We start from the raw sequence: 25,930 nt of genomic DNA, 5'->3' as shown, positions 1-25,930 counted from the left end.
GAAGGGGAATATGCTGGAATTTTCATGATACATTGTGGCTCACATTTAGTGAAGAAAACCACTAATTCAAATGTCAATGAATATGAGTACCTATTATGTTCTATCATGGAAACCATAGATAAAATAATCAACAAAAAAAAAACAAGGTCCTGCTCCTCATGGAATTTATGTTCCGGGAGACAGAAAATTAATGAATACCTAAATAAACCAATGTGACAATTTCAAGTATTGATCAATGGAGAAAAAGAAAACAGAGTCATGTGATAAATACGTTGGGGGATGGGGGATGGGGGGATAAATATGATGGGGGGATGGAGATTATAAAGCAATATTAGGTAAAATAGTGACAAAGATATTAGTGATGATATTAGCCAAAGGAACCAGCCATGAGAAGAAAGAGGAGAAAGTATATTCTGGGAAACATAAAGGAACACAAATAGTGAAATAGAGAGAAGGCAGTGTGGCTGGAGGAGGTAAGCATGAGGCCAAAGAATGGTACCGGCAACTGTTAGATCACGGAGGCTTTGTTGGTTATGATAAAGAATTTGGGTTTATTCAAAGTGAAGTGAGAAGTCATTGTCAAGTGGAAGTAGGTGCTTTGAAACAACAGGGAAAATGACATGATCTGATTGACATTTTTTAGGGATCAGTTTAAAAGCATTTTTGCATGGATAAAGAGTTGTCAGAGGTAGGAGGACCCGGGTGGCTCTGTCAGTTAAACATCCGACTCTTGATTTCAGCCCAGGTCATAATCTCAGGGTCATGAGATCGAGCCCCATGTTGGGCTCCACTTAAGATTCTGTCTCTCCCTCTTCTCCCACTCCTCCCCTCCCCCTTTCTCTTTCTCTCTCTCTTAAAAAAGAAAAAAAGAAAAAAAAAGTTGTCAGCAGTGGATGTAGTAGAAGCAGAGGAACAGTTAGGAACCTGGGGCCATGGTCCAGGTAAGTTATCATGATGGTTTGACCTAAGAAGGTACCAGTGAAGATAAACAAAAGTACGTATAGCTGTTTTCAATATATACATCTTGGGATTTATCCAAAGGTTTGATGAGACTATGGTAAAAAAAAAAAAATAGTGATATCATTAGTAAGATGTAGAGGGGGTAGAAATGAATAATTCTCTTTTGGACATATTGAGACCACAGATATCCAAGATGTTAAAAGATGTTACTTATGAAATTGAGAGCACAAAACTGGAGCTTAGGGAGAGGTAAATTCTAGGGCATATAGATCCTACTTAATACCAAGTAACCAGATGAGTTCTGGTTACCCAGAATAGGATTACAAATAAAATATAGGGCACTAGTTAAATTTGAGTTTCAGATACAATGAATAATTTATGAGTATAATGATTTATTAGTATGTCTCAAACAGTATAAGTATATCTCAAATATTGCATGGAACACAGTTATACTAAAGCATATCCCTATAGTTTATGGGATGGCAGGATGGTTGAGTGATGGATAGATGGATAGATAGACAGTCAGACAGAAGGGTAGTTAGATAGACAAGGTGTGTATTACATGGGAAAAACTTACACTTAAAAAAGTTACCTGAAATTCAAATTTAACTGGGCCTCCTATATTTTTATTTGCTAAATATCAACTAAACAGTTGCTAAACGTGGCACCCCTAACGCAGGATGAGAGTGTACATATAGAAGACTAAGACCCGGTGTACTCTGAACTTGACAGGTGGATCAGAGGAAGAACAGTTTATGTAGTGTTTGTAAGGAGGCTTAGAGGAGGGGTCAATAAGAAGAGTGTGAGGTCACAGGCACTAAGAGAAAAAAGATGGCCCGAGAAGAAGGAGATGCTTGACTGAGTCTAGAATTTTGACTGTTGCTCAGGAGTTGAATAACATGGACCCAGCTAGTAACCATGACCTATGGCAGCATGGAAGCAAGCCTGGGTGACCTTGCAAACTGTAGCTACAGTGTATTGGAGGAACAAAAGACCCCCTGCAATGGGATGAAGAGATGAAGAAATGGCAACAGTAAATATAGGAGGAGGGTAGTAACAATGGGGTGACACAGGGTGGGGCAGATACAGGAGGATGTGTGTATGTTGATGGGAATGATCTGGTGGCAGCGAGAAGTGAATGATTCAGAGGGGAGATGGGGAAATGGTGGGACCAAAGCCCTTGACGGGAAACGAGATCCAAACGGTGATGGATAGGCTGACTTTTAGCAGTAGTAGAAACAATTCTTCCATTTTAACAGAAAAAAGACAGCATATATTTGTGTGGGCTCTGTTGGTTTTGAATTTTATAAAATCACTCCATTTATAAACATGTACACAAAAATATCTCATGTAAAATAAATTTCCTACATTTTAGTTTGTCCAAAATTATCCAGCTATTATGTATTCATATAAACAGAGACATACTCAAAATTAGTTGCATGTTTCAAGATGTTTTGATAGCTAAATGAATTACTCTTAGATAGTTGTTTAGGAAAAAAAGTGTTCACTTTTACTTTCCCGTGGCTGCCTTTTTCATGAATATGGGAAGTATAAAATAGCCTCTAAACTGTTGTAACATCAAAACTGAAGTTTTTCTAAATGGAAACCAGAAATTACTAAATAACATTTCCCATAACAACTGCACCACACCATACATCATTAAATAGAAAAGTTTTGCTAATACAAAGTGAAAGCAAAGACTGCCAAGCTCCAGAGAAACAAAGGTCAGTTGCTGCGGGAACCATACTTTGGACCTCGTGACCTTTGCATGTGTTGCATTAATGTGGATATTTGCATTGGATCTCCTCCAAAATAAAAATCAGGTATTCAGTGGTATAGCTATAAATGCAGCCCAGCAGCAGAGAGACAGTGTGGCACTTTGAGAAGCACAAAGAGAAACAGTAAAGACATTTAAAAACTAGATATAATAATACTTCTAGAACATTTCTCTAAGTATCGTGCAGTCATTTGTCAGTTACCTGAGTTACTAATGATATTTGTAAATGAACATGATTATTTGCCTGTAACACTTCGTGTTCTTATTAACAAAAGAGTGATCGTCTGGCAAACAAAATTCCCTGATTTATTAAAGTTTCGGAATAAGGACTGTCTGCATGGTTTCTGTTATTTTTAACACAAAGCTCGCAGCTAAAACAATCCTGTATTCTTTTGAATATTGAAAGGAATGTGTCTCTTATCCATATCCTGCATTTGAAGTCAAATTGATACTACTTTTAGAACTGATAAAATATGGGTACAGAAAAAAATCCCGATCATTAAACCAACTAACATGTGGTTATCTATTGATAACATTTTCCAAATAAACAGGCCTCTTTCTTGGCATGTTTACTACAATTTAAAATTTCCACCTTCACTATCTTTGGAGAGAATTTATCTTAGTTTCCCTGTATGAACACAAGGAGCATAGACAGTGCAAAATCTAAGCTCCATAAAGACAGAGGCTTTATATGCACTGTATTTGCAATGTCTGTTATCCAAAAGGCAGGCAATAAAGATAGATGGATGGATGGATGGATGGATGGATGGATGGATGGATGGATGGATGGCCAGCCCGCCAGAGGATTATGGGGAGGAGAAATTATGAATTTAGTGAGATAGAAAGATATCATAAATATATTTTTTAATCGGAGAAGAAACATAAGACATATCAGAGATTCTCAATGACTTGGTACCATCCCTAAAGCAACAAGTTAGTGACACATATTTTCATTCCATTTTCAAAACCCAGTCCTTTTACATCCTTCCACCCCTCCTGCAAAGCACATACTTGCCCTCCTGTAATCTACTTATTCACACACTTGAAAAATAAAACAGATCTCATAAAAATTAACCCAATGACTTTCGAGGCTCTTGTGGCTAGATTTTTACTTCAGCTTCACTGAGATTTTTACTTCAGCTTCACTGAAATAACACTGTGTAAGCTAAAGTGTACAATGTGGTGATTCGACATATAAATATCAAGTTTTGCTAATACAAATCCAAAGCAAATACTGAGAATATTGAGACCTGATTACCACAATAAGGTTAGTTAACACACCTACCACTTCATATAATTACCTTTTCTCATGTGTGTGGTGAGAACACTGAAGGTTTACTCTCTTAGCATTTTTCAAGGAAGTGATGCAGTATTGTTAACTATAGTCACTATGCTATACATGACATCCCTGACCTTATCTTACACAACAGGAAATTTGTACACTTTGACCAGCATCTCCTCATTTCCCCCACCGTCAGCTCCAGGAAGCTACCAGTTCACTCTCTGTTTCTTTGACTTCGACCTTTTTAGATTCCATATCTAAGTGAGACCACAGACTATTTGTTTTCCTCTGTCTGACTTGTTTCACTTAGCGTAATGCCCTCAGAGTTCACCCATGTTGTCACAAAAGGCAGGATTTCCTTCTTTTTATGGCTGAATAATATTTCATTGTATATATATTCGTTATATACAATAGATCTTTACCCATTCTTTATTCATTCATCCATTGACAGACGCTTATGTTGTTTCCCTTTCCTGGCTATTTCAAATAAATGCTACAACACATTTAAGCCCTGATGCCTGGAATTTTCTCAAGGGTTCCAAAGCCATCTCAAATACAGTACAGTAGAAAATTAGAGAGGAAATTACAAAGGCCAATATCCCAAGAACGACAACCATGCTTATTTTAAATAACTTCAACAGTTCAGATACTTAACAGGTCGTACTTCTAAATGATAAATTGAGGTAACCCCTTCATTAAAAAAAAACTTTTCAGAGGCTGGGGCTGTGTTATTCTCAACTCTGTATTCTAGAAGTTCTCCAGAGCACTATCATATAGTAGGTACTCAATACATGTGCGTACTGGATGAATGAGTGAATGAAAGCTTGCATGCCCAGCACTCTAGTGAGAAGTAGAATGTAACCTGGTAACTAATGTATTAAAAAACAGTTTATGCAAATTCCTCAGGTGTTTAGTTTTATGGAGAAGTTACCCGCCCCCCAAAAAAGGATTGTCTTGTAAATAAGGATTTCTTAAGACCAAATCCAATCACAAATCCAAGCAGCAATTAGAGAAAGGGGAGACAGAGGAGGGGGGAGAAGGGGAGGGAGAGAGAGGGAGAGAGAGAAAGAGGGAGAGAGAAGGGAGAGAGGGAGAGAAAATGGGAGGAAAAGGAAGGGCCAAAGGGAGGGGAGGTAAGATATATAACTCAAATTTTGGTGGGTCAAGATGATGGTGCCTAAAATCTATGCTCATAGAGGAGGCAATGGGGTGTCAGTTTTTTATTTTACTTTTCTCTTCTTTTTATAGCAATTAAAGCCTTAAACTTGGCCAAAGACAAGTATGAAGTGCATAAGGAAAGTAATGACTCTGGGGTTGAGAGTTAATAAAATTCTGGAATGAAAAAAATTAATAATGGCAGTCAAAAACACAAACTAAGCCAAGATCTAATTATATTTTTATATATATATATATATATATATATATATATATATATATATATATAAAACATTATGAAATATTTAATAATCTACCAAACTCTATGTTTTTCATCTGCCCAGGGAACCCAAAGACTTGCATACAATTATCTCTTCAGTTAAACACACAGCACTTGACAAGTACTCAGATTCACATTCACATCATTGTTCCTGATATCACCGGGCCACTTCAAATGCTGGAAGCTCTTCCCTTGACAATCTCTGTGCTTAGAGAGGTTTCGGTTCTCAGGGATTCAATCTGCTTGTTTTAATTAGTACTTCTGCACTATTTGCCTATACCTTACAGGTGAGCCCTTTGGCAGAGAATTTAATTTTCTTTATTCTTATTTTGCCAGCATTTCTAAAATTGAATGAAGAAAGAGAAAGGGCTCAGCAGGTATTGAACAACATGACTCCGTCAACCGAAATGCTAAACAGATATTCTGATTTCTGAAAGACCCCAGAACACAAGCTAAGCTTTCCAAGAGAAAGGTAGCTGTTTGTATTACCTATGTTCTTTTCTTTTGTTTGCCATCAAGATAGTTGTGATTTAACCAGCAAATGGAGGATATCGATAGAGTTTTCTTAGAACAGGGTAACCTAGATAGTACTCTACTGTCAGTCAAGAGGATCCCAATAATAACTGATTTCACGGGATACTACTTTTCTATACTATTTGGTACATAAAAAATAGGTAATATGTATAGTTAGAAAGCATGATAAAATAAATGTGGACCACCACCTGCTAAACACATCACTAATTTAAGAACAAAAACATTACCACTGTTCTTAAACCCAAGTATTTTGTGTTCCCTCCCAGCTCTCTCCTGCTTCTCTTTATCCAAAAGTAACCAGTAACTTTCCTTTTTTAAAAAATAATTTCAGCACACATGTATGTATCCTTTACCAATATATTATTTCAATTTGCTTGGTTTGAGCTTTGTAAATATAGTATCATACTGTGTGTAATCTTCTGAAACTTGCTTTATTCACTCAACATCACATTTCAAAAGATATGTTTGTGTTGTTGCATCCAACTGGTAGTACATTCATTTTCACAGTTGTATGAGCCCTTGTGTGGTTTTAGCAAAATGCATTCATCCATTTCTTGTCAATGGGCATTTGGTTTGTTTGTAGTTTATTTTTTTGTCATTGTAAATACAACTAGAAATAATCTTATACATGTCTACTGGTTCATGCATTAAGAGTTTCTCTAGGATGTATACATGAGAAAGAAATTGTTGGTCAAAGGGAACATATTTAACTTTAAGAGATAATACTAAGTCATTTTCCAAAATAGCTGCCCAAATTTACATCACCTCTAGCAGTACTGTGTGAGTTTCCATTACTCTACACATTCGCAATCATTTAGAAAATGTTTATACATATAGATGTATAAACATATAGAAAAGCTTCTATATTTTTGACATTGTAGTGGGTATAAAATGGTATCCATTTTTGGTCTTAATTTACATTTCCCCAATTATAACTAAAGGCAAATGTCTTTTTTTTTAATTAAGATATAAGTGATATGTAACATTAGCCAATGTCTATTCCTATGATTTCATGACTTTGATATCCATTAGTTTCTGAACAATAAATGGATTTTCAAGTGAGCAGTCAATATCGTCCCTTTGTTACCATCACCAAGGCTCCAAGATTACATCAAGTTTTTCATTAAATTAGCCACCCAGTACTGAATTTTGAGTTGTGGATGTGATTACCAGGTTCTAATCTACTTTTAACAAGTATGATAGATTTTTTTTTAAAGAGCTGCTGGTCACTTTTCCATGATCTTCATAAAATATATGCCTACATATGTCTACTTAACTGATCCTTTTTCCCTGGTAGTGTTTTACATATTTTCTAAGGAGAATGATTCTAATGCTGCTGAACTTGCTTCCCATGTTTCAACTGTTCCACTTTTTACAATAATTTTAATTCTGTTTTCCACCTTTCTAAATGAAAAACATTCTCTAAGTGGTTGGGGTTTTGTTTTTTTTTTTAAGATTTTATTTATTTATTTGTTAGAGAAAGAGAGAGAGAGAGTGCACACAAGCAGGGGTAGTGGCAGGCCAAGGGAGAAGCAGGCTCCGGTTGAGCAAGGAACCCAATGCGGAACTCAATCCCAGGACCATGGGATCATGACCTGAGCCAAAGGCAGACGCTTAACTGACTGAGCCACCCAGGCGTCCCCATTCTCTAAGTTTTATTAACACTTACTAACTGTGGGGAAAAAAAACACAGAACGCCTAGAGGAGAAAAAAGACACAATGTGATTATAGTGAAAAATACCTTGATTTCCTCAAGAGGCTGTTGGAAGAAACCATATGTACTTGGCCTGTAAAAATTAATTATTTTTCTCAGATAAGATCAGAAAAAACTGAATGAGATTTAAAGTTGAATTGAAGGCACAGTTCTGAACATTTTAGATCCACACAACTGTTACATTATGTCTCCCTCAGCATCCAGAGACAACTTCAGATTGTTAGACCATGTCAGTTAAAGATGATGATTATACAGCCATACAACCTGCCACAGACCTGCCCTGATATCATTTCTGAGATTATTTTTATGCATAGACATCACATGTTCCTTATTTACTGCACACGACTAGGATAGCAGTACAATTTCTATCAAATATACTTTTAGGACTTTTACAGCACCTGGCTATGGCTGGGGGGAGCACTTCGAGCTCTGCACCTCTGCCAGATAAACTCCTTAAAATGCAACCTATTGATTTAACCATGGGGCATTCACATTAAAGAACCTATGTTTTTCTGGTATGGTAGTATAAGAATGATCCAGCCTCTTAGCAACCTATTAAATCTACGCTGACTGCAAAATAATTCAATCTAAGAAGTCTTGTTAAACTATAGAACTTGGGAAACATAGAATGTCAACTTTACATTTTAAAAGTGACCAATCGTCACAACCTTAAAATAAGATATCAATGCCATGACTACTTTCTATTTGCCCAGCCAGTTCAGAGCTGGACATGGCACACGATCGATGCCCAGTTCACGAAAGAGCACAGAAACCACCCCTGTGCTTCCATTAACTCTGCTGTCCTCATTTTCTGGAGTGCTCCTAAGCACAAACACAATTGAGCATATCCTCCTTTTGGAAACCTTTCTCCCTCTCTGGGACTGAAGAATCCAAAACCCTCATACTCTTGGTTCTCCTACTACCTTACTGGGCTCTCATTCTCAGGATACTTTGCTAATATTTGCTATTTTGGATAACCTCTGAATGGCTATTAAAGTGCCAGACCCTTCTTCTCTGTCTACAATTTCTCCCCAGATGATCTCCTCCAGTGCCACAGCTTTAATAAGAATGCTCTGTTCATTCACAAAATTTTCCTCCTACCCTGACATCTTACCTGAGCCAGATTTTCACATTCAACTGAGAATTTCACATCCCCAATTAGATGGCTAACAGACATCACAAACTTATTAAGTAGAGTTATGCATCTCCATCCTTCTGCCCAACATACTATTCTTCTCCCATTCTCCATTGCATAACCATCCAGCCAACAAAAATATTCAGAAGTCACCTATGATTCCTCTTTCCCTCACCCCCATTTCCAACATTTCAGCACAAATGCTCAACATCTTAAATATAAATTAAATCCAACCATTTTTTTCCACCTGCATTCTTTCCCAAGTCTGGTCTTCACTACCCACAATGGCCTCCTATCTGATCTCCCTGCTTCTACCTTTCCATCACAGAACTTTTTCTCCTAATAACATACAGAGCCATCATTTTCTTTTTATACATGCAAATCTTACCACTGCCCACTTAAAATTTTCCAATGTACTGTCTGTTAGTCAGAATAAAATCTCAACTCTTTACCATGACCCACTCACCTCCTTTCTAAAAATGCCCAAATCCTCAAGTTCCTTACAATGCCTGCAAGTCCCTCTCGTTCTTCAGATTTCTGTTCAAAGCCTTCAAGGAGGCTTTCCTGACTATCACATATAGCTTAGCACCCAATTGATTACCATTCAATGAACATTACTATCAGTAATAATGTATTTGTATGTTTTCTGACTCCTACTACTAGCATCTAAGTACCATCCGAAGAACCCTTTGTCTTGCTCACCATGGTGTTCCAAGCTACGTGGTCTAGAACAGTGACTGGCTCATAGTAGACACTAAATAAATAATTTTAAAATAAATTTAATAAATCCTCTCTTCCTGAGACCCAATAGCCATCATGCCAAAAAAAGTCCCTGAGTTATTTTTATTTTAAGTCAAATTTAATAGTCTTGGAGAAATTGCTTGATTTGCATGCTACTCTGTAATTTTAAGAAACACTCATTTAAAATGTCTACAGTTTGCCTGCATGTCAGTTATTACGTGTTGAGTCAAAAATGCAACCGCACTCATGAAGTCAAAAACTTCACTTTTATATTTACTTCTGAGGAACTTCAAGAGCAAAAGCTCTTCTCTACAAAGTCAAGTGTAATTTACACTCATTTCAGACAATGAAATAATAATAGCCTAAGTGATTTGAGAAAAATGCTCAGCTTTTGGCAATCCTGCTATTCTTTCCAAGATCCATCATCAAATTACTAAAGATTCTGGAACTTCAAAGCTATGCTTTTGGAACACAAAAAACTGACACAACATCATAGAAGTTAGAAGTAGACACCTCAAAGCATCCTTCCATATCAACTATATTATTAATAAGGTAAAGAACAACATAAATTTAAGCATCAATGCACTCTGGCAATTAATGGTGATGTGCTAAGAATAGAACACCCACAAAGAGGCCCCTGGCTTTGTAGCCACCATACCAGGTGAAAGGTGAACAATCTCCAGTATAAACATTTGGACCTTTGGATAAAAAATACTACCAGTTTTTTCTCAGTGGGACAAACTCCCTCCAAAACTCAAGTATTGAAGAGGCAGAGTAGAAGGCTAGGAGTATAGGAAGGTTTTAGATTAAGTTCAAAATTTGGCTCTGCCTCTTACTAGTTTGTACTTCAGCATATTACGTGTCTTCCCACCATTGAATAGTCACTGAGCACCTACTCTCCCAGGGACTATACTCGGTGCTGGGCTATAGAAATAAGCTCTTGCAGTAATTTAGAGACTTAGCTGAGAACCTTAGTTTTCCAAGATAAAGTGAGAATAATACTAGTCCCATTGATGATCAACCAAGATAAACTAGGCAACATACTTAACGCAAAGAAAATGCTTCCACAACTAACTTACTATTTTTATAATTTTCAACCAGGTTACATTAACCCATGGGCTATGTGATTCCTCCTAGCCTCTGACAGTATATATCTGAAATGAAAATGTAGACTGATTCAATTCCATTGGCAAGAACCACACTATATCTATTGGCCTGGGCATGAAATGAATAAGACTAAAAACCAGTTATAATGATATGTTTTCAGTATGCTTAAACAGTAACTGAATCAATGTTTCATTGACTTCATCTTTGATTCATTGAAAAAGTACAAAAATTCACCATGTTGAATTTGTTTACCAAACAACATATTTTTTAATGTAATACCTTTAACAAGTTGCCATTAAAACATAGATGCTAAAAAGAAGTCAGAGGAAATTATACATTTAGGACCCACTGGCCATTCAAGAGTTTGGGGTGTTTTGTTTTCATTTTTTGGTTCTCTGTTTCATAACAATTAATTAGTTAAACATAGGAATATAGCCTAGAAGAACTATTCTGTTTCGCAGAGAATGACTGTACCTAATTCAGCAGTACGTGAGACTTCTACAGTGAAATAGAACTATTTTATGACCATCTTAAAAAGGTAGTCTCTTATCTTCTCACAAAGTAAGAGATTATATTATTGTTCAAAAGCCTAAGCCATTGCTAAGCCTTCTAATAACTGTGCTAATTACTTGAAATGACATGAGAAGTACCAGAAATGAAAAAGCAATAAATTGTCAATTCTTTTGAAACTATACTTTAATAACCCAATGTTACCATTACCTTAGTATCAAGACACCAATTTGGAGTAAGAAATAGCTATAATAACAATGATACAAATTAAAGAAAATAAATCATTAGCTTAACCTCTCAAAAGGTAATACGGTCTTAATATTTCAATGAGGATCAAGTTTGATATTGTACATACGTGAATATGTAAACTACAAAGTGCTAAATAAATGTACAGAATCAGTATCACCAGAGGTTCTCAGTATCACCAGACACATCACTGTTACATATATTAAAGACTGTGGAGGTCTCCAGGAAAATTTTCTTCATAGCACATTAGTACAAAATGAGATTTTAATTAGAAAAAGGGCTTTCTGTCTTCCTCACTTATGAAAGCAAAGAATAATGCAGAATTCCTTTTTCATATACAGGGGATAATAGCTTTTTGAAAACTACCAAAAGGCAAATACTCATTTTATTAAGCCCCTGAACAAAATGCCTCTGACATCTATCTATTGCTATCAGGCACACAGACACACTCTCTCACACACAGGCCCCAGATCTCTCTCTTTTGCAATGCTTTATCAATTCATCTGAGACTACATGGAGAAAGCCTAAGTTCAGTAACCATGTTCTTAACATCCACTTTACTACTTTTAATCCTCCTTTTAAAAAAGAAAGTCTACTACCCGATTCAGAGTAACTGCAGATGAAATTGGTTTTTGATGAGTTGTCAAGAAAAAGTATAACTATTCTAAACACTGAATTTTTACTTGGAAAATACAGACGAGTCACCTATATTCTACCACATGGGAGAATATCACTGCCTGCAAGTTATGAGGATGTCATAAACTCAACTACAAGGACATGGATTCTAAGGATTTTGAAAGTGTCGAGCCCAGTGATATATGGAACTAGGATGTCCCAGGACTTCAAGATGGCCAAGAATCATCAGCCCAGACACCCAAAATATGACACCAAATGATAGTCCACTGAGGACACTATCATTAAAGAACATTAACCTATTCCATGTCAATTTAGGGAAATCTCTTTACAGAGCAACATAAACATAGTTTTGTGTGTATGTGAGAACGAGGGAGAACTGGATATCTCATGGTCTTTCCCCTCCCTTTATTTCACTGTATCATCAGAATGCTGCCTTCTTTGCAAGTCTAAGCCAAACTGATAATAACTATTCCCCAAAGTCATTTTACTCTCAGGCCTGAAATGTAATTTTGAATCGTGGAGTGATCCAACAGTACAATTTCAGGAAGCAAGTTGTGCATGAAGGAGCCTGCATTTCACTGTCAGAGAGTTACCAGACAGGACAGTTTGTAATCCCACGGACACGAGAAAGGATGTCCACGTATCAGGAAATCTGGAGAGAAAGGCGTCCAAGGCCCTGCACAGGATAAGGAGTCAGTCACAAATTCGTAAACTATAACAAGCATTTTGACCTTGAAGTCAAAACGTTTTCAAGGTTCTATTTTCTAGTTTGCAAAAATGGACGCGAGTTACCAAAATGGGAGAAAAATTATGCAAGTTGAGAGCATCCCAACAGTGCCTCGGGATGCAAGGGTAAGTACGGCACAGACCCTTCTCACCAGTAAAACTGACCAGGAGGGGGTTTTTAGAGAAGATTCTGAGCCCCAGGAGGAGATGTTTAGATTAAAAATACAAAAAAAGAGGGAGGGAGGGAGGGAGGAAAGGGTCGCCCAAAGACAGGAAGCATGAGCAGGTCAGGACAGTACAAAGGTTAGGCAGCCAGTGGGGTATAGACAATCAAGTGAGAAGGGATTAAACAGCAAATGCACCAAAGAATAAAAAAGAGATTGGAAACCCCTCACTATGTGTTTCTAAAATGGCAGAAGGAGGATTTGAGCGTGGTCACATCTACCAGCTTCTAGTTTTCCATAAAGTAAAAGGCTCGGAAAACTGTAGAAAATTGAAGTGGGAAATTTGAGTCAGTCTTAAACAGAGTGGTCGAAGTTTCAAATATTCCCTGAGAGGAAGTTACTTAAGGAAAAATTTTCTAGCTTCTTTAAAGGAACAATTGACATACTTACTGCCCTTTAAACATGTAAGAAGGGTATATTTATTCAACAAGGAATTATTAAAGGAGATTATGGGAAAGGACAAGGATACCTAAGACAAATCTCTGACCAGAGGAATTCAGCTGTGTAAGTAGTTTTCAATACAATGCAAAACAAGTGCCCAAAAAAGTCATGAACATTCTTCTGGATGCGTGTGTGTTGGCTGGTGGTTATGCTGACCCATCCATATTCTTTTCTCTTTCAGTCCCTCGGGACACAGTCCCTCTTGTCAGGATCCTAACAAGAGCATTCATGGAATTTAGGGGTACAATCCACAGTATGAAAAGAAACGCTCTCTTATGCACTGGTATTACATATCAGTATATATGTTAGGAACACAGATTACCAAGTGGAGAATGCTGGAAAGGTTGCTCCCTCCTGACTTCCACTCAGTGCAGGTCGCTGATGACAACCAACGAAGCCCTCACGTGGCTGACAAGCTGTGGCTCTTCTGTCTCTCAGAGAACAGACAGCATTGTCCCCAGAGGTTCGCTCTGGGATCAACATAATCCATGAATGCCTGCCGCGCAGGGCTGCAGGTTCAAGTGGTGTCAGTAACAGCCCCTGTGTTCGAGGAGCTTGCAATTTCATTGGAAGATAAAATGTAATCACGGGACACCTTAAATAACATTAAGATTTTATAGGCCAGTCCAGACGACTAGAGCGCAGCCAGCTCAGGGGTATGCCTAATTCTTACAAAAGGTGTGCTATGCACAGAAATGTACTAAAAGAAGAAAGAATATGCGTCAGGAAAAACGGTGACAGAGGCAGGAACTGTACTGGGTCTTAAACCTTGGTGACGGTAGGGACCCCATAGGGCAGAGTGAAACCAGCCAGGCCCCTCATAATTAGCACCCCCTTTGCCGTCACTGCTGAGAAACGTGCCCTGTGCAACTCGGAACCGTCTGCGTGTCTTCCAAGCAGGTAATATCAGCCCCACCCTGACAATGACGGGGACAACTCTAATTTAGGAGACACTTGTTTCAAAGATCAGATGTTTCACTCTCTGTCTTTACGACTTGCAAAAAAACCAAGTGATTTGCCCACAAGTTCCCTGCATGGCTGAGGAGTTACGTCATGTGCAGATGTTGACAAAGGTTGTATTGCTTGGTATTTTGTCCTCACAATTTTCTGAAGAAAATAGCCGTGTTTATTTTCTGTTATGCTTTCTGGGCCATTCATTTAAGATTGGATTGGAAAGCTTCTTTGGGTTTAGACTGTTTGCATTTAAAAACAAAACAAAAAAATCCAACATGCAACCAAAAAAAAAAATTAGCCATTTACCATAATTAGCACTCTTATAATCACTCAGCAGCAGGAAGCTCCCTTCCTGGAGTCTCTACTCTGTACTCCCACCTTCGCCCAGACTCTGGGCAACATTTCAAGCAAAGAGGCATTGGGATCGGCCCAATCCTCCCAACATTCTAAACCATCACCAGTCCTACCACTTCTCTTACACTGATTATTCCCACGTCAGTCAAACTCCAGGTACCATCCAGTGAAGTTGTATTAAATCGTGACATTTTGCACTCACACACCACTTCAAATTAGTTCGCTTGGGCTACCAAATTAAATTCCACAAGGAATTCCTGGTCAAGCTTAGGTGCCGAAACTAAAAATGACGCCAAATCTTTCGAGAGCCCACACTTCTCACGCGTTCAGTGAGCAGGGTTATCTGTCCTAGTTTGTGTTCTGGGACAGAGCAAGAACAAAACCAGCGTTGGTGCCAGAAAGCGAGCATCAAGCCGGGACAGTGAGTCGCAAATAGAATTGGGGGTAAAATCAGGATTGATTGCAAGGATCCTGAATGAGGGATGTCAAGAACTTGAAGGGGAAACATCAGAATGGCAGCCAGGACACAACAAGCAAGGCTTTGAAGGGGGAAGTGAGCGAGCAAAATGCAAACAGCACAGGGCACAGCAGAGGATGCAGAGAACCTCAAGGAAGAACCAAACCAATGCCAAATGGAAGGGAATGCCTTGTCCCCTGAAGCTAATAGTTCTCATCCAGTCCTCATTGTGAAGAGACTTAAAAATATCATCCACACTCTGCAGTAGGATCTAATAATACTCATAGCTCCAATTTACCAAGTGCTCGTGTGCTAAACACTTTATGTACATTATCTCTTTTAAACGTCAAAACGCTCTAGACATTTATTAATTATCTATTTTACATACAAGCAATCCAAGGCCCAGAAAGATAACTTCCTTAAAGTCACCACACAGTAACAGCCAGAGCTGGGATTCAAAGTGCTCATTTCTCTATCATACGCTATTTACGCTGATGTTTGTAGCTCTTTCTCATTCTAGAATCATGCTGTCCAATGCAGTTGCCATTGGCCACATGTGGTTATCAAGCACTTGAATTGTGACTAGTGCCACATGTTGAAACAATAATATTTTGGATGTACTAATGTAAATAAAACACACTGATACATTGTGAAAATTAATTTCACCCCTTTTATTTTTTAATGTGGGTAACATAAGAAAAATATATATATATAAATATATATACTATATATATAGTCTCGATTTATGTATATATATATAAATTGCCCCTATTTCTATTGATCAGCACTATTCTAGAATGTAAGTTCGGTCTTTCACAGCTCCTTTCTAAAACAAAACATAGGGGCACCTAGATGGCTCAGCCAGTTAAGCGTCCAACTCTTGGTTTCGGCGCAGGTCATGATCTCAGGGTCATGGGATGGAGCCCTGCACCAGGCTCCATGCTCAGAAGGGAGTCTGCTTAGGACTCTCCCTCTCCCTCTGACCTCCCCCCTCTCTAAAAGAGGTAAATATATCTTTTAAAAAAAAATAGAAACTCCAAAGTTTTAGCTACAGAAAAATAATATCCAAGGGAAGAAAAGACAGCCAAATGCCCTAACCTGGCTCCCTTTCTAACCATCCTCCCTGGAGTCACTGCTTACGGCTGCAGCATCATGCCAGCCTCTAAGTGTGGCAACAAACTCTTTGTTTACTCTTAGAACATCTAAGAAATGCTTGCCTCTTCAAAAAGATAATTTAAATGACCATAAACCAGAGGTGAATCACAGCAGGTTCGAGGAATGTTAAAATAGACCTGAATGTAAGTTAGAGGTTTCAATTGTGACCTTCGTTAGCTCGCTGAAGAACGTGTGATTCTAGGCCTGCGATCATGGACCTCAGAACGCAGAGAATCGATATTGGTAATACATACGAGAGAAGCAGTTCTGGTGTCGTACAATAGGGAGTGGAAGGAGGTCTGGTAATAGAACAGGGGATGAATGTCTGGCTAAAGGCATCAAATTTGAAAAATTTTTAAAACATTCTGCAAGAATTGCTGAGGAGGTAAACACAAACAGTCGTCTCTTCCAGTTGTGAAGCTAGAGGCTTTAGTACACTAGAATGAAAACTAAGTGAAGAAAGAAAGAACAAGGGAAGAAAAATAGGTGAGAAAAAGAGTGCTAAGAAAGGAAAGTGAGCATAAAACAGTTCTGATGACTCAACAAAGTGCCCATCCCTACGTGAACCAAGAAGTCTGCATCATCAACTGACATTTATAATATAAAACCTCCAATATTTCCCAAAATATGATATGGATATGTGCTAATTATTATACACAATAATCCCGAGAGGTAACTCTAATCTAACAGTTCTTGTTAAGAAAGAAAAAAACTGGGGGGTTGCATTACTTCGGATGACACTTGGAAAGCCTCTGATCTGGCCTCAATCTATGGGTCCCAGTCCTTTCTGTCTTATACCATTGAAGTCAGGAGGATGTGACTCACAGGGACTGAGGGGATAGGGATCACGATCCTGACTTCCAAGTATTTGTAACATTCTTTATTAATATTGTCTTGTACAACTTCGCTTTCTCAGTAATTTAATTGTTAAGCAATGGCATGAGGTCACCAATAACAGAAGCTGACGTCCTCCATGCGATAAAGTCACAATGTGGTCATAGCAGAACGTACGCCTTCAAGATAGCCATGCGCAGCCTGAAAGAACACTTCAGGACAGTCAGATGCAGAAGCTGGATGCGATTTCTTCATAACCGTTCAAAAGACCCCACAATCTGAGTCTTAAGGACCACGATTTCATTATATCCAGAATAATGGTGACAAAAGAAACAAATATTTAAGTAAGAACTTTTGGAAGTGGTTGTGTGGTACAGGAGTACAAGCCCAGGACTGAAAAAAGAAGACTCATCTGTATGACACCCCAAATGACCTGAGGCAGGACACTCAACTTTGCTGGGCTTGGATTAGATGGCCACTCCATCACGAAAAGCACCAACACTGTAGGATTCTGTGATGGAGAAATTTGTTCCTTACACATATCCTAAGCAATTATAATAATGCCATGTAAGGACCAGACAGTCTTTACCATGGGCAGGAAGACTGCTGAGATTTGGGGATCCCAGGAAGTCCACCCTAATCACCTCTCTCCCCTCACACCAGTCCCTGATGCCTTAACTTTAAGGATGAAGACTGACGGGTAGAATTTGAGACAGTATAAGGAGAGACATGTTAAAAGTTCAGCTCGAATGTATTAAAGTCAAACTTCATTTACTTCATAATTATGCCATGGGCCATCACTGTCTTAGGATCTAACACTAAATTTCTATTAAGGCTCTAAATCTAGCCTCACACCAGAAGTAAGTGGGAGACCCAGAACATGGGTATCACATTCATCACACTGCTCCCCATAGCTCAGAAGTCCAAAAGTGAAGGAATTTGGGTGAATGTCCTTAAGGTGGGAAATACATTATTTGGAAAGCCTACTTATTTGAAACTTTGAGTCACTCTCAGCCCCATGAAAATGATTAGAGCTACTCCAGTTACAGACTCACTTGGTCCATCCATAAATAAAGGCTACCTATCAGAAAACATGAGCCATAAGAGACTTTTCCTCAAAAAAGTTTTCTAAAAAAATTCTCATTGCTAGATGGTAGGATCTCCCATCATGTTCTCAAGATTTCACTATAAAATTATATATACCATTCACTGATTCGTTCAACAAGCATTTCAGCATGCATGTGTTCCAGGCAAGGGATTTAGAAGTGATGAATAATTAGACAAGGCTTTTATTCCCTAAATAGCTGCTTTCCAGTTGGAAAGACAGGCTATTACAAAACAACAACAACAACAACAACAACTTCTTTTACACATGTAGTATAAGAAAATGATGTGTCATAAGCTGGATGTGATTTACAATTGCTCTACAATTCTACTTCCTAGATTAATATTGTTTAGGGCTTAGAAGGGACTGTAAGTGTGTATCATCCAAACAACCATTCAGTCCTCTCTACAAGATCCCCACCAAGTGGCTGTCCCACATATTCTAGAAATCATCTCACCAATCCATTAGGACAAACTCATTTTCCCAGTAGATCCTAGTCCCACATGTAAATGAAGTCACAGTCCCCATCCGTATGGATATATTTTTTTTTAAATACTTTATTTTTTTATTTTATTTTATTATTTTTTAAAGATTTTATTTATTTATTCGACAGAGATAGAGACAGCCAGTGAGAGAGGGAACACAAGCAGGGGGAGTGGGAGAAGAAGAAGCGGCTCATAGCGGAAGAGCCTGATGTGGGGCTTGATCCCATAATGCCAGGATCACGCCCTGAGCCGAAGGCAGGCGCTTAACCGCTGTGCCACCCAGGCGCCCCCCGTATGGATATTTTTAAATCTGGAAGAGAGCTATCACCTTCTTCTTGATTGAGCTAAGCCATCCCCAAGGCCTTCAGCCCTTGCTCATCTGAAATGGCCTGGAACCCTTTGCCACTATGGTCACTCTTCTGTCCAGTTTGTCTATGTCCATTTTGAAAGATAAGATCCAGAAGTAAGCATCATAAAGGGAATATATATGTCATAATAGCTTTAAAAAATAGGCTTTTGAGTCCTAATAGATCTGTATTAGGACCTCAATTCTACAACTGCCCACCGCTTAGCCTTCAGCAAGTCTCAGTTTCCATGTAGTAGGGAGCAGAATGTTTCATTACGTTCTCAAAGGTTGATTGTAAGGATTAAATGTGATGTAGTATGTGCTATATTCAGTATAGTATCTAAAAACTTAAAGCAAAAGTGGAATACGTGGTCATTTCTTTGATACTGTTACTGTTTTACTCTCCAGCTGTAATCTGACCAGCCCAAAGTAAAGGATGACTAATGAAGTTGTTTAAAATTTATTTGAAGATTCTCTATTACCTGCTTCCACTTTTCATCTTTTGGTTGCAATTCTAATCTTTTTGCTTTTTTATTCTCTGAGTTTGTGGCTTGGTAACTCACCTACCTCTGGCTTTTGCTTTCATCCCACTTTTATTTTGAAAAAATTTCTGCGTGGGGACACCTGAGCCATGTGTCACAGTAAATCTGGTGTGTGGGTTCAAGATAAATCTCTTACTCCCAATTGACAGGATCATAGTAAAAATTCTGCTTTAACTAAGGTGCTCTCCATTTTTGCTTAAAAAATAATTAAGAAAGGATATATTTCAGGTTTTATGCTTCCTTATCCAAATTATGTACAGATGCTGCGTGGAAATGTATTCTTAATAGCTACCTTAACTATGATAAGTTCACTCACATCATTGTCATTCATGTCTAATTAACCTAAATGCCCAACTGGGAGTAGTAAGAACTTGCACAAGGCAAGGAGAGTGAGTCGTGTGGATCTCCCAGCCCCCAGTCCTGCCATTTGAATCTACAGAAGACAGGCGAGGGAAAGCAAGACAAGTGTTCAAGATCAAGAGGGGTAATTGTCAAGAGAACCTGGCAGACTGCCTTAACAGCAGAGATCTGAGGTCGTTGGGCATGAAAACTCTCCTTTGACAAGGAAAGCATTTGTGAAATAATAAGACAGTAAGAAAAAGCATAAAATTGCCCCTATAAATCCAAACCTAGACAGTATTTTGAAAGGAACGCACAAATTCTTTAAATAATGTTCACCTGCCAAAAATTAAAAATTTAGTTTTCTTTAATGGTAAGATCAAGAGTTATAACCGGTTCCTTTTGTAGTATCCCTGGAAATTAGGGATCCAGACTCGGCTTGATTATGCCCATTGGTGAAGGGCTCACTACCTCACAAACCATGGCATTCCACTAATAAGGATTTTTCCTTAGATATTTATTCCTTTTATTTGATTGAGCTCTATACACTTCCATAATGTGCCTCCCTCCCTGCCACAAACCCAGAATTGACCTGTGCTCTCTAGAGTCACGTATCAGGAAGCTTAGCATGGGACATTAAAGGGAAGGAGCTGGTGGGTACTTGGGGACAGTGCATTCCCCCTGTTGCCTGTTAAAGCAGGCCAGGCTAATTCTACCTACTGGCGGGCAGGCTCTACCAGGGGCCTAAGAGAATGTTTATTACCTGGCTATAGGTATTTCAAAGTCACACAATTACCATAACAGGCATACATCTAAAGACCCAAGAAGCCATGCAGTAAAAAAGAAAAAAAACAAACAAAACTTGGCCACAAGCAGGCAGAGCCTAGCCCCATGGAAAAGAATCAATAAGCAAGTTTTGGAACAAAAGACAACAATTTGTTCAGGAGCTTCATGAACCCTAGGAATGCATGTAGTTGTAGAGAGGCAGTATTGGGTAGTTCAGGGATTCTCATATTATGTTGAGCCACGCTTCTTTAAAGTGCAGACTATTGGCTCCGTTCTTGGAGATTCTAACCCAGCACCTCTAGCATGGGGCCCAGGAGTCTTTATATTAAGCAAGAGCAGGCTCTTTGGGAGAGAGCGGTACATGGTTAAGAGCTCTAGATGTGAGTTAACAACTGCCGTTTGCCAATCCCAACCATATTTTTTCTTTAGCAAAATGGAGATGAGAATCTTAGCTGCCATCTCCTTGGGTTGTTACCGGAATTCAGTAACAAAGTGTGTGTAAAGCATATAGCACGCTGCCTAGAGTGGCCACTAAGTAATTTGTAGCAATTATTAATTTTAGTTCTCATTATGACAACATATTGATTTCCACTTCTCCTCAAGGAATTACTTACTCTATCAAGACCACATTTCCCTCTTCGCTTCCTCATTTCTGATGATCTGTTTGAAATTCAGAAGATATCTTTGAAAATAGCACATAGAGGAACCAACCAAAAGACCTGTTAATTTAATACTCAGTATATCTTGCATATACAACACTTGCCTCTTGCTCGGAGACTACCTTCCACATTCTCACACCCATTTCTCCCATACAAGCCTTCTGGTATGTTGCACTTTTTGCTAGAAAGCCTTCTAAGTGACTTTCTCAATAGCTAAATATTTTCCATCTGTGAAACATTCAGATCGACCATTACCTCCCCAATGCAATCTTTCTGATCATTGTATTTGTTTTCTAATTGTCATTGTATAACGGGCAATTTCTTCATTTATCTCATTTGATCATTGGTCTAAATCTGTAGTAAGAGCGGGAAAGGGGGAAGTGGAGCAATGAATGATAGTTAATCACTCAATCCAAAACAGTAAGTCCTGTTTCAATTGCCTAATTCAAGCAAACGCATTTTTGGCCTAGCTTATCAGCATAATATCCTCAATTTACCACTTCACTTTCTTAATGTTGACTCCTACTAAAATTTATCAGTCCCATTAGTTCATTACCACTGTGAAATTATCATATGCAAAATTTAATTAAATTTAATAAGTAATAAGTATACTATATAGGATAGTGCAAGACTCTAATAATAGTATAATAATAAATAAGCCATGTAGAGTATTAGATAGTAAGGTTAGGATGCTATGAACAAAAGGGCAAGTGAAGAGTTGCCAGAGAAGCCCTTACTGAGAGGATACAGACTGAAAGAAGATGAGGGATAGCCTAGGGAATATTTGAGGGAAAAATTCCCTCTGGGAGTGTCAGTGCAAAGGCCAAGTGGCAGGAATGCGACTGGTGGACTTAGAAGCTAGTGCAGCCAGAGCAAGATAGGAGAAAGGGGAAGTAGTAGGAGCCATCAGAAGGAAAATGGTGGCCAAATCATTATGGGATTAATTGGCCATTAAGAGGGATTGGTTTTTACTGTGAATGGCAAAGAGAGCCACAGGAGTGTTTGAGCAGAGGAATGACAAGATCTGACTTAGGTGTGAAATTAATCATTCAGGCTCCTTAAGAAATACTTCAGGGGAAGGCAGAGAGCAGGGGGGATCAGTCTGGAGATTATGTATTAATCCAAGTCAAAATGATAGTGAGTTAGGCCAGACTGCTAACAGGGGAGGTGGTGAGAAGCGGTCAGATACTGGATAGAATTTGAAGGTACAGTAAGAAGACTTACTAATAGATTAAACGTGGGGATAAGAAAAAGAGGTCTCAAGGATGACTCAAAGGTTTGGGGATTGAGCAATGGAAGGATAGAATTTCCACTATCTGAGACAGAAAAGGCTATCAGCTGTGTACCAGCCCTCCATGGAATTGCTAAATTAAGCAACTTGATATATAAGTGAAGAGTTAAGGATAGAGACCTGGTTATAAATACCAGCTTGGGAGGCATTAGCAGAAAGACATAGATCTAGGTACTATCGCTATGGGTGAGTGTATACAGAATAGAGAAGAGGGTTAAAGATTGAACACAAGGCCTCACCAGCATGGGGGGGGGGGGCAGGGAAAAGAAAAGCAACCGGTGAAGACGGCGGAAAGAAAATAAGGTAGGAGAAAAATCAAGACTGTGATGTCCTGAAAGCCAAATAAACAAACTGTATTAAGAAATTTGTGAATGGGAAGGGTGAGGATGAGGAAGAGATTCTAGACTTTAAGGACAGAGAAGAACTAGTAAAACAGGCATGCAGAGAGCAGAAGAGTGAAACCAGTGAAGGACATGATGATTGCCAAGGAGCATTCAAGACCCTTTTGAGGTGTATGGTTACAGGTTTAAAGTGATAGTCGTCAACTGGTTTTATTCTAGAATCAATCAGCTACACAATACAGAACCAGAGGAGTTGGATGTAAAGAGGGTTGTGCTTCTCCAAGCAAGTATGGAGAAGCAAGAGGAAAACAAGTGGGTCAAGAATATATGCAAGGCCGTGAGTGTGGTGGACTGTGAGATTAAAATTGGTAAAGATTTGCTAAGAGAATGAAGAAGCCGAGGGGTGGTAAAAAGATGGTAGGATTAATCAATTGAAGTTCCTGGAGGGTTGAAGGATTAATGAAGGATATTAGAAGGATGCCAGGAGAGGAAAATGAATTAAAAGATCACAGAGGGTAGTCAGAGAGCAGCACAGCTGAAATTGAAATTACGTATGGGTTACAGTTCTGGTAATGCAAAGTCCGGGGAACGACCACAGGATTCACTGGCTGAGGTAGGAAGCAGGACAAGACTATAGGAGAAGAAGAGTTTAAGAAACTTAGCTGTCCAGGTGTTGGAAGGATTATGTACCTATTAAAGCTGCCATGAATTAAAACAGGAACAGTAAGGGACAGAGGCACGCGTTAAAATCATCAAGAAATGTGGAAGAAAAATTCAAGTATCGGTTGATATGAACACTGAGAGGTAGGGGATCAAGTAGTCTGTCAACATGGGATTCAGCACTGTGGCGTTTCCAAGGAGGACAGAAGGAGAATGACCTAAAAGTGGGAACGAATAACTAGGAAACCTTCCCCACCTTCAGCCTTGGAGAGCTACTGGAGGGGAAAGTCACCACTTCAGATAATCTGCAGGGGAAGCAAGACCCTCTGAAGAGCCAGGTGATTATTAGTACAAGGACGTAAAAGAACTGTCCAGAGCAAAGGATGAGAATATGGGGGTTGTGCTTATGATGGACCTTGAAGGGCTCAGTGAAAAAGTTTTGGGAGATAGGGAAGGGTGAGAGAAGGAGACAGAATAGGAGACCGGCTAGGCTGATGGGAATTAGAAAGCGGGAGAAGTCTGGAGTCTTGTGGAGAATAACTTTGAAGAAATTAAGGGCAAACAAAGCTAGTCCAAATGGGCTCCAAGCAGAATGTGACAGCAAGGCTGAGAGCATTTGGAAAGAATGGTAAAGAACCTGTGGCTCTCTGCGGGCTCCTTAGTGTATAATCAAGGAGTCTGGAGTAACAGAACGTTCTTAGCCCCCGCCCCTCATAGGTGAAATGTAGGCTCTTCCTTTAAAATTGAAAGTAAAGTTTAGTAAGAAAAGTGCTTTTTTTTTTTTTTTTTTAATTTGAGGTGGTGATGGCAGCAGTGAAAAGAGCACAGGATTTGGACACGGAACCCTTGAGGTTGAATTTCTGCTACAGTAATAGGTAATCAAACTAATTGGTTTTACAGATTCCATAGTTTATTGGCCATTATGGCCCCAAAGAGATTTATGGTCATACAAGCTGTTGCTTAGCACCCTTATTCAGTTTGTGTTTTCCTAATCTCTAACACACTCTTCTTGAAGAGTTAGAATCACTAATAATAAAAATGATAACCATAATCCCATTAAGCAGAGTTTGCAAGGGCTATGGAGTCAATAGGCCAATAGAACTGGCTGGGCAATTCAGTATCAAGAGCCAAGGTGGGGCCGAGTCATCAGAGGAAGTCCACCAAGCTTCCCCCAGATCAATCTCCATGCAATTTCCACATAGAAAGAACTGGAGATACATCAATGCAACAGCAACAGATGGCAGATGAAAAGCAACACAGACCATTCGATATCTCCTTGATGCCAAAACAGTCAAACAGCCCCTTGGAGTTTAGGATCAGCTTTAGGCAGAAGGCGAGGAGAAGGGAAATAGAGGAACCTTGAATCTGACTATTCACCCAAAATAGACTTACGTTTTACATGAGAAGTGACCGTATAACCTCAAATTAGCAAGATTAAAGCTTTTTTTTCCCCCAGAGTAAAAATGAAGCGTCAAGAGCTTAACTAAGTTCAGATGAAGGAACACACAGAGGCTGACATCTTTGCACCCCTTGAATACTAAGAAATCACTTCAGTAATAACAGGAGACAAGCGCTGAGCCTGAGTATGTGACAGCCTTCGTGCTAATAGTTTGCGGGGATTACCACGTTCCTCTTCGGAGCAACCTTATGAGTAAGCACTATTACCAGCTATTGTGCAGATAAGAAGGTTGAGACCTCATACCTGGCAAAACCAAGATTCGAACGGCTGCGTACAAAGCCCCTGACCCCAATCACCGTGCTCTCTACCTGCCTCCATCTAGGAAAGCAAACCAGTCATGTACTCAATAGGGAAGGAGATTACTTTACGTTAGGACGTTAGATTCAGTGGCTATCTCCAAAAGACTTAGTTTTCCCACCGGATTTTAGTTCCTCAAGACCTTGGAACATACTTGCAGAATTTCTAGTTTCCCCGAATAGCACTCTGCATGAGGTAGGGGGTAACGAATGCCCCTAAATGGCAATGTCTGTATCCAATTTGCCAGGTTCCATGAGGCACAATGGTCCACATGGGAGCAGCACTGCCTTTGCTAGCCTTGATGTTACATCCTGAAGAGGATTCCACGGCGGAAGTAATTTGGTGCCCACATCTTAATAAATACGGTGAGAATCTGTCTCCCGCTTAGGCTTAGTGTT

General features: G+C 39.0%; 1 protein-coding gene across 2 annotated transcripts in view; it reads right to left on the bottom strand.

Moving 5' to 3' along the window:
- The window catches only part of TAFA2 (TAFA chemokine like family member 2), a 355,777-nt gene that overhangs the window by 163,539 nt on the left and 166,308 nt on the right, over window positions 1-25,930 (bottom strand). The gene's annotated exons all lie outside the window — the stretch shown is intronic.

Source organism: Ursus arctos, unplaced genomic scaffold, assembly GCF_023065955.2.
Source record: "Ursus arctos isolate Adak ecotype North America unplaced genomic scaffold, UrsArc2.0 scaffold_21, whole genome shotgun sequence".
NCBI classification, from domain to species: Eukaryota; Metazoa; Chordata; class Mammalia; order Carnivora; family Ursidae; genus Ursus; species Ursus arctos.
The sequence above is the reverse complement of the archived record's forward strand: the minus strand, read 5'-3'. Positions and strand labels throughout refer to the sequence as shown.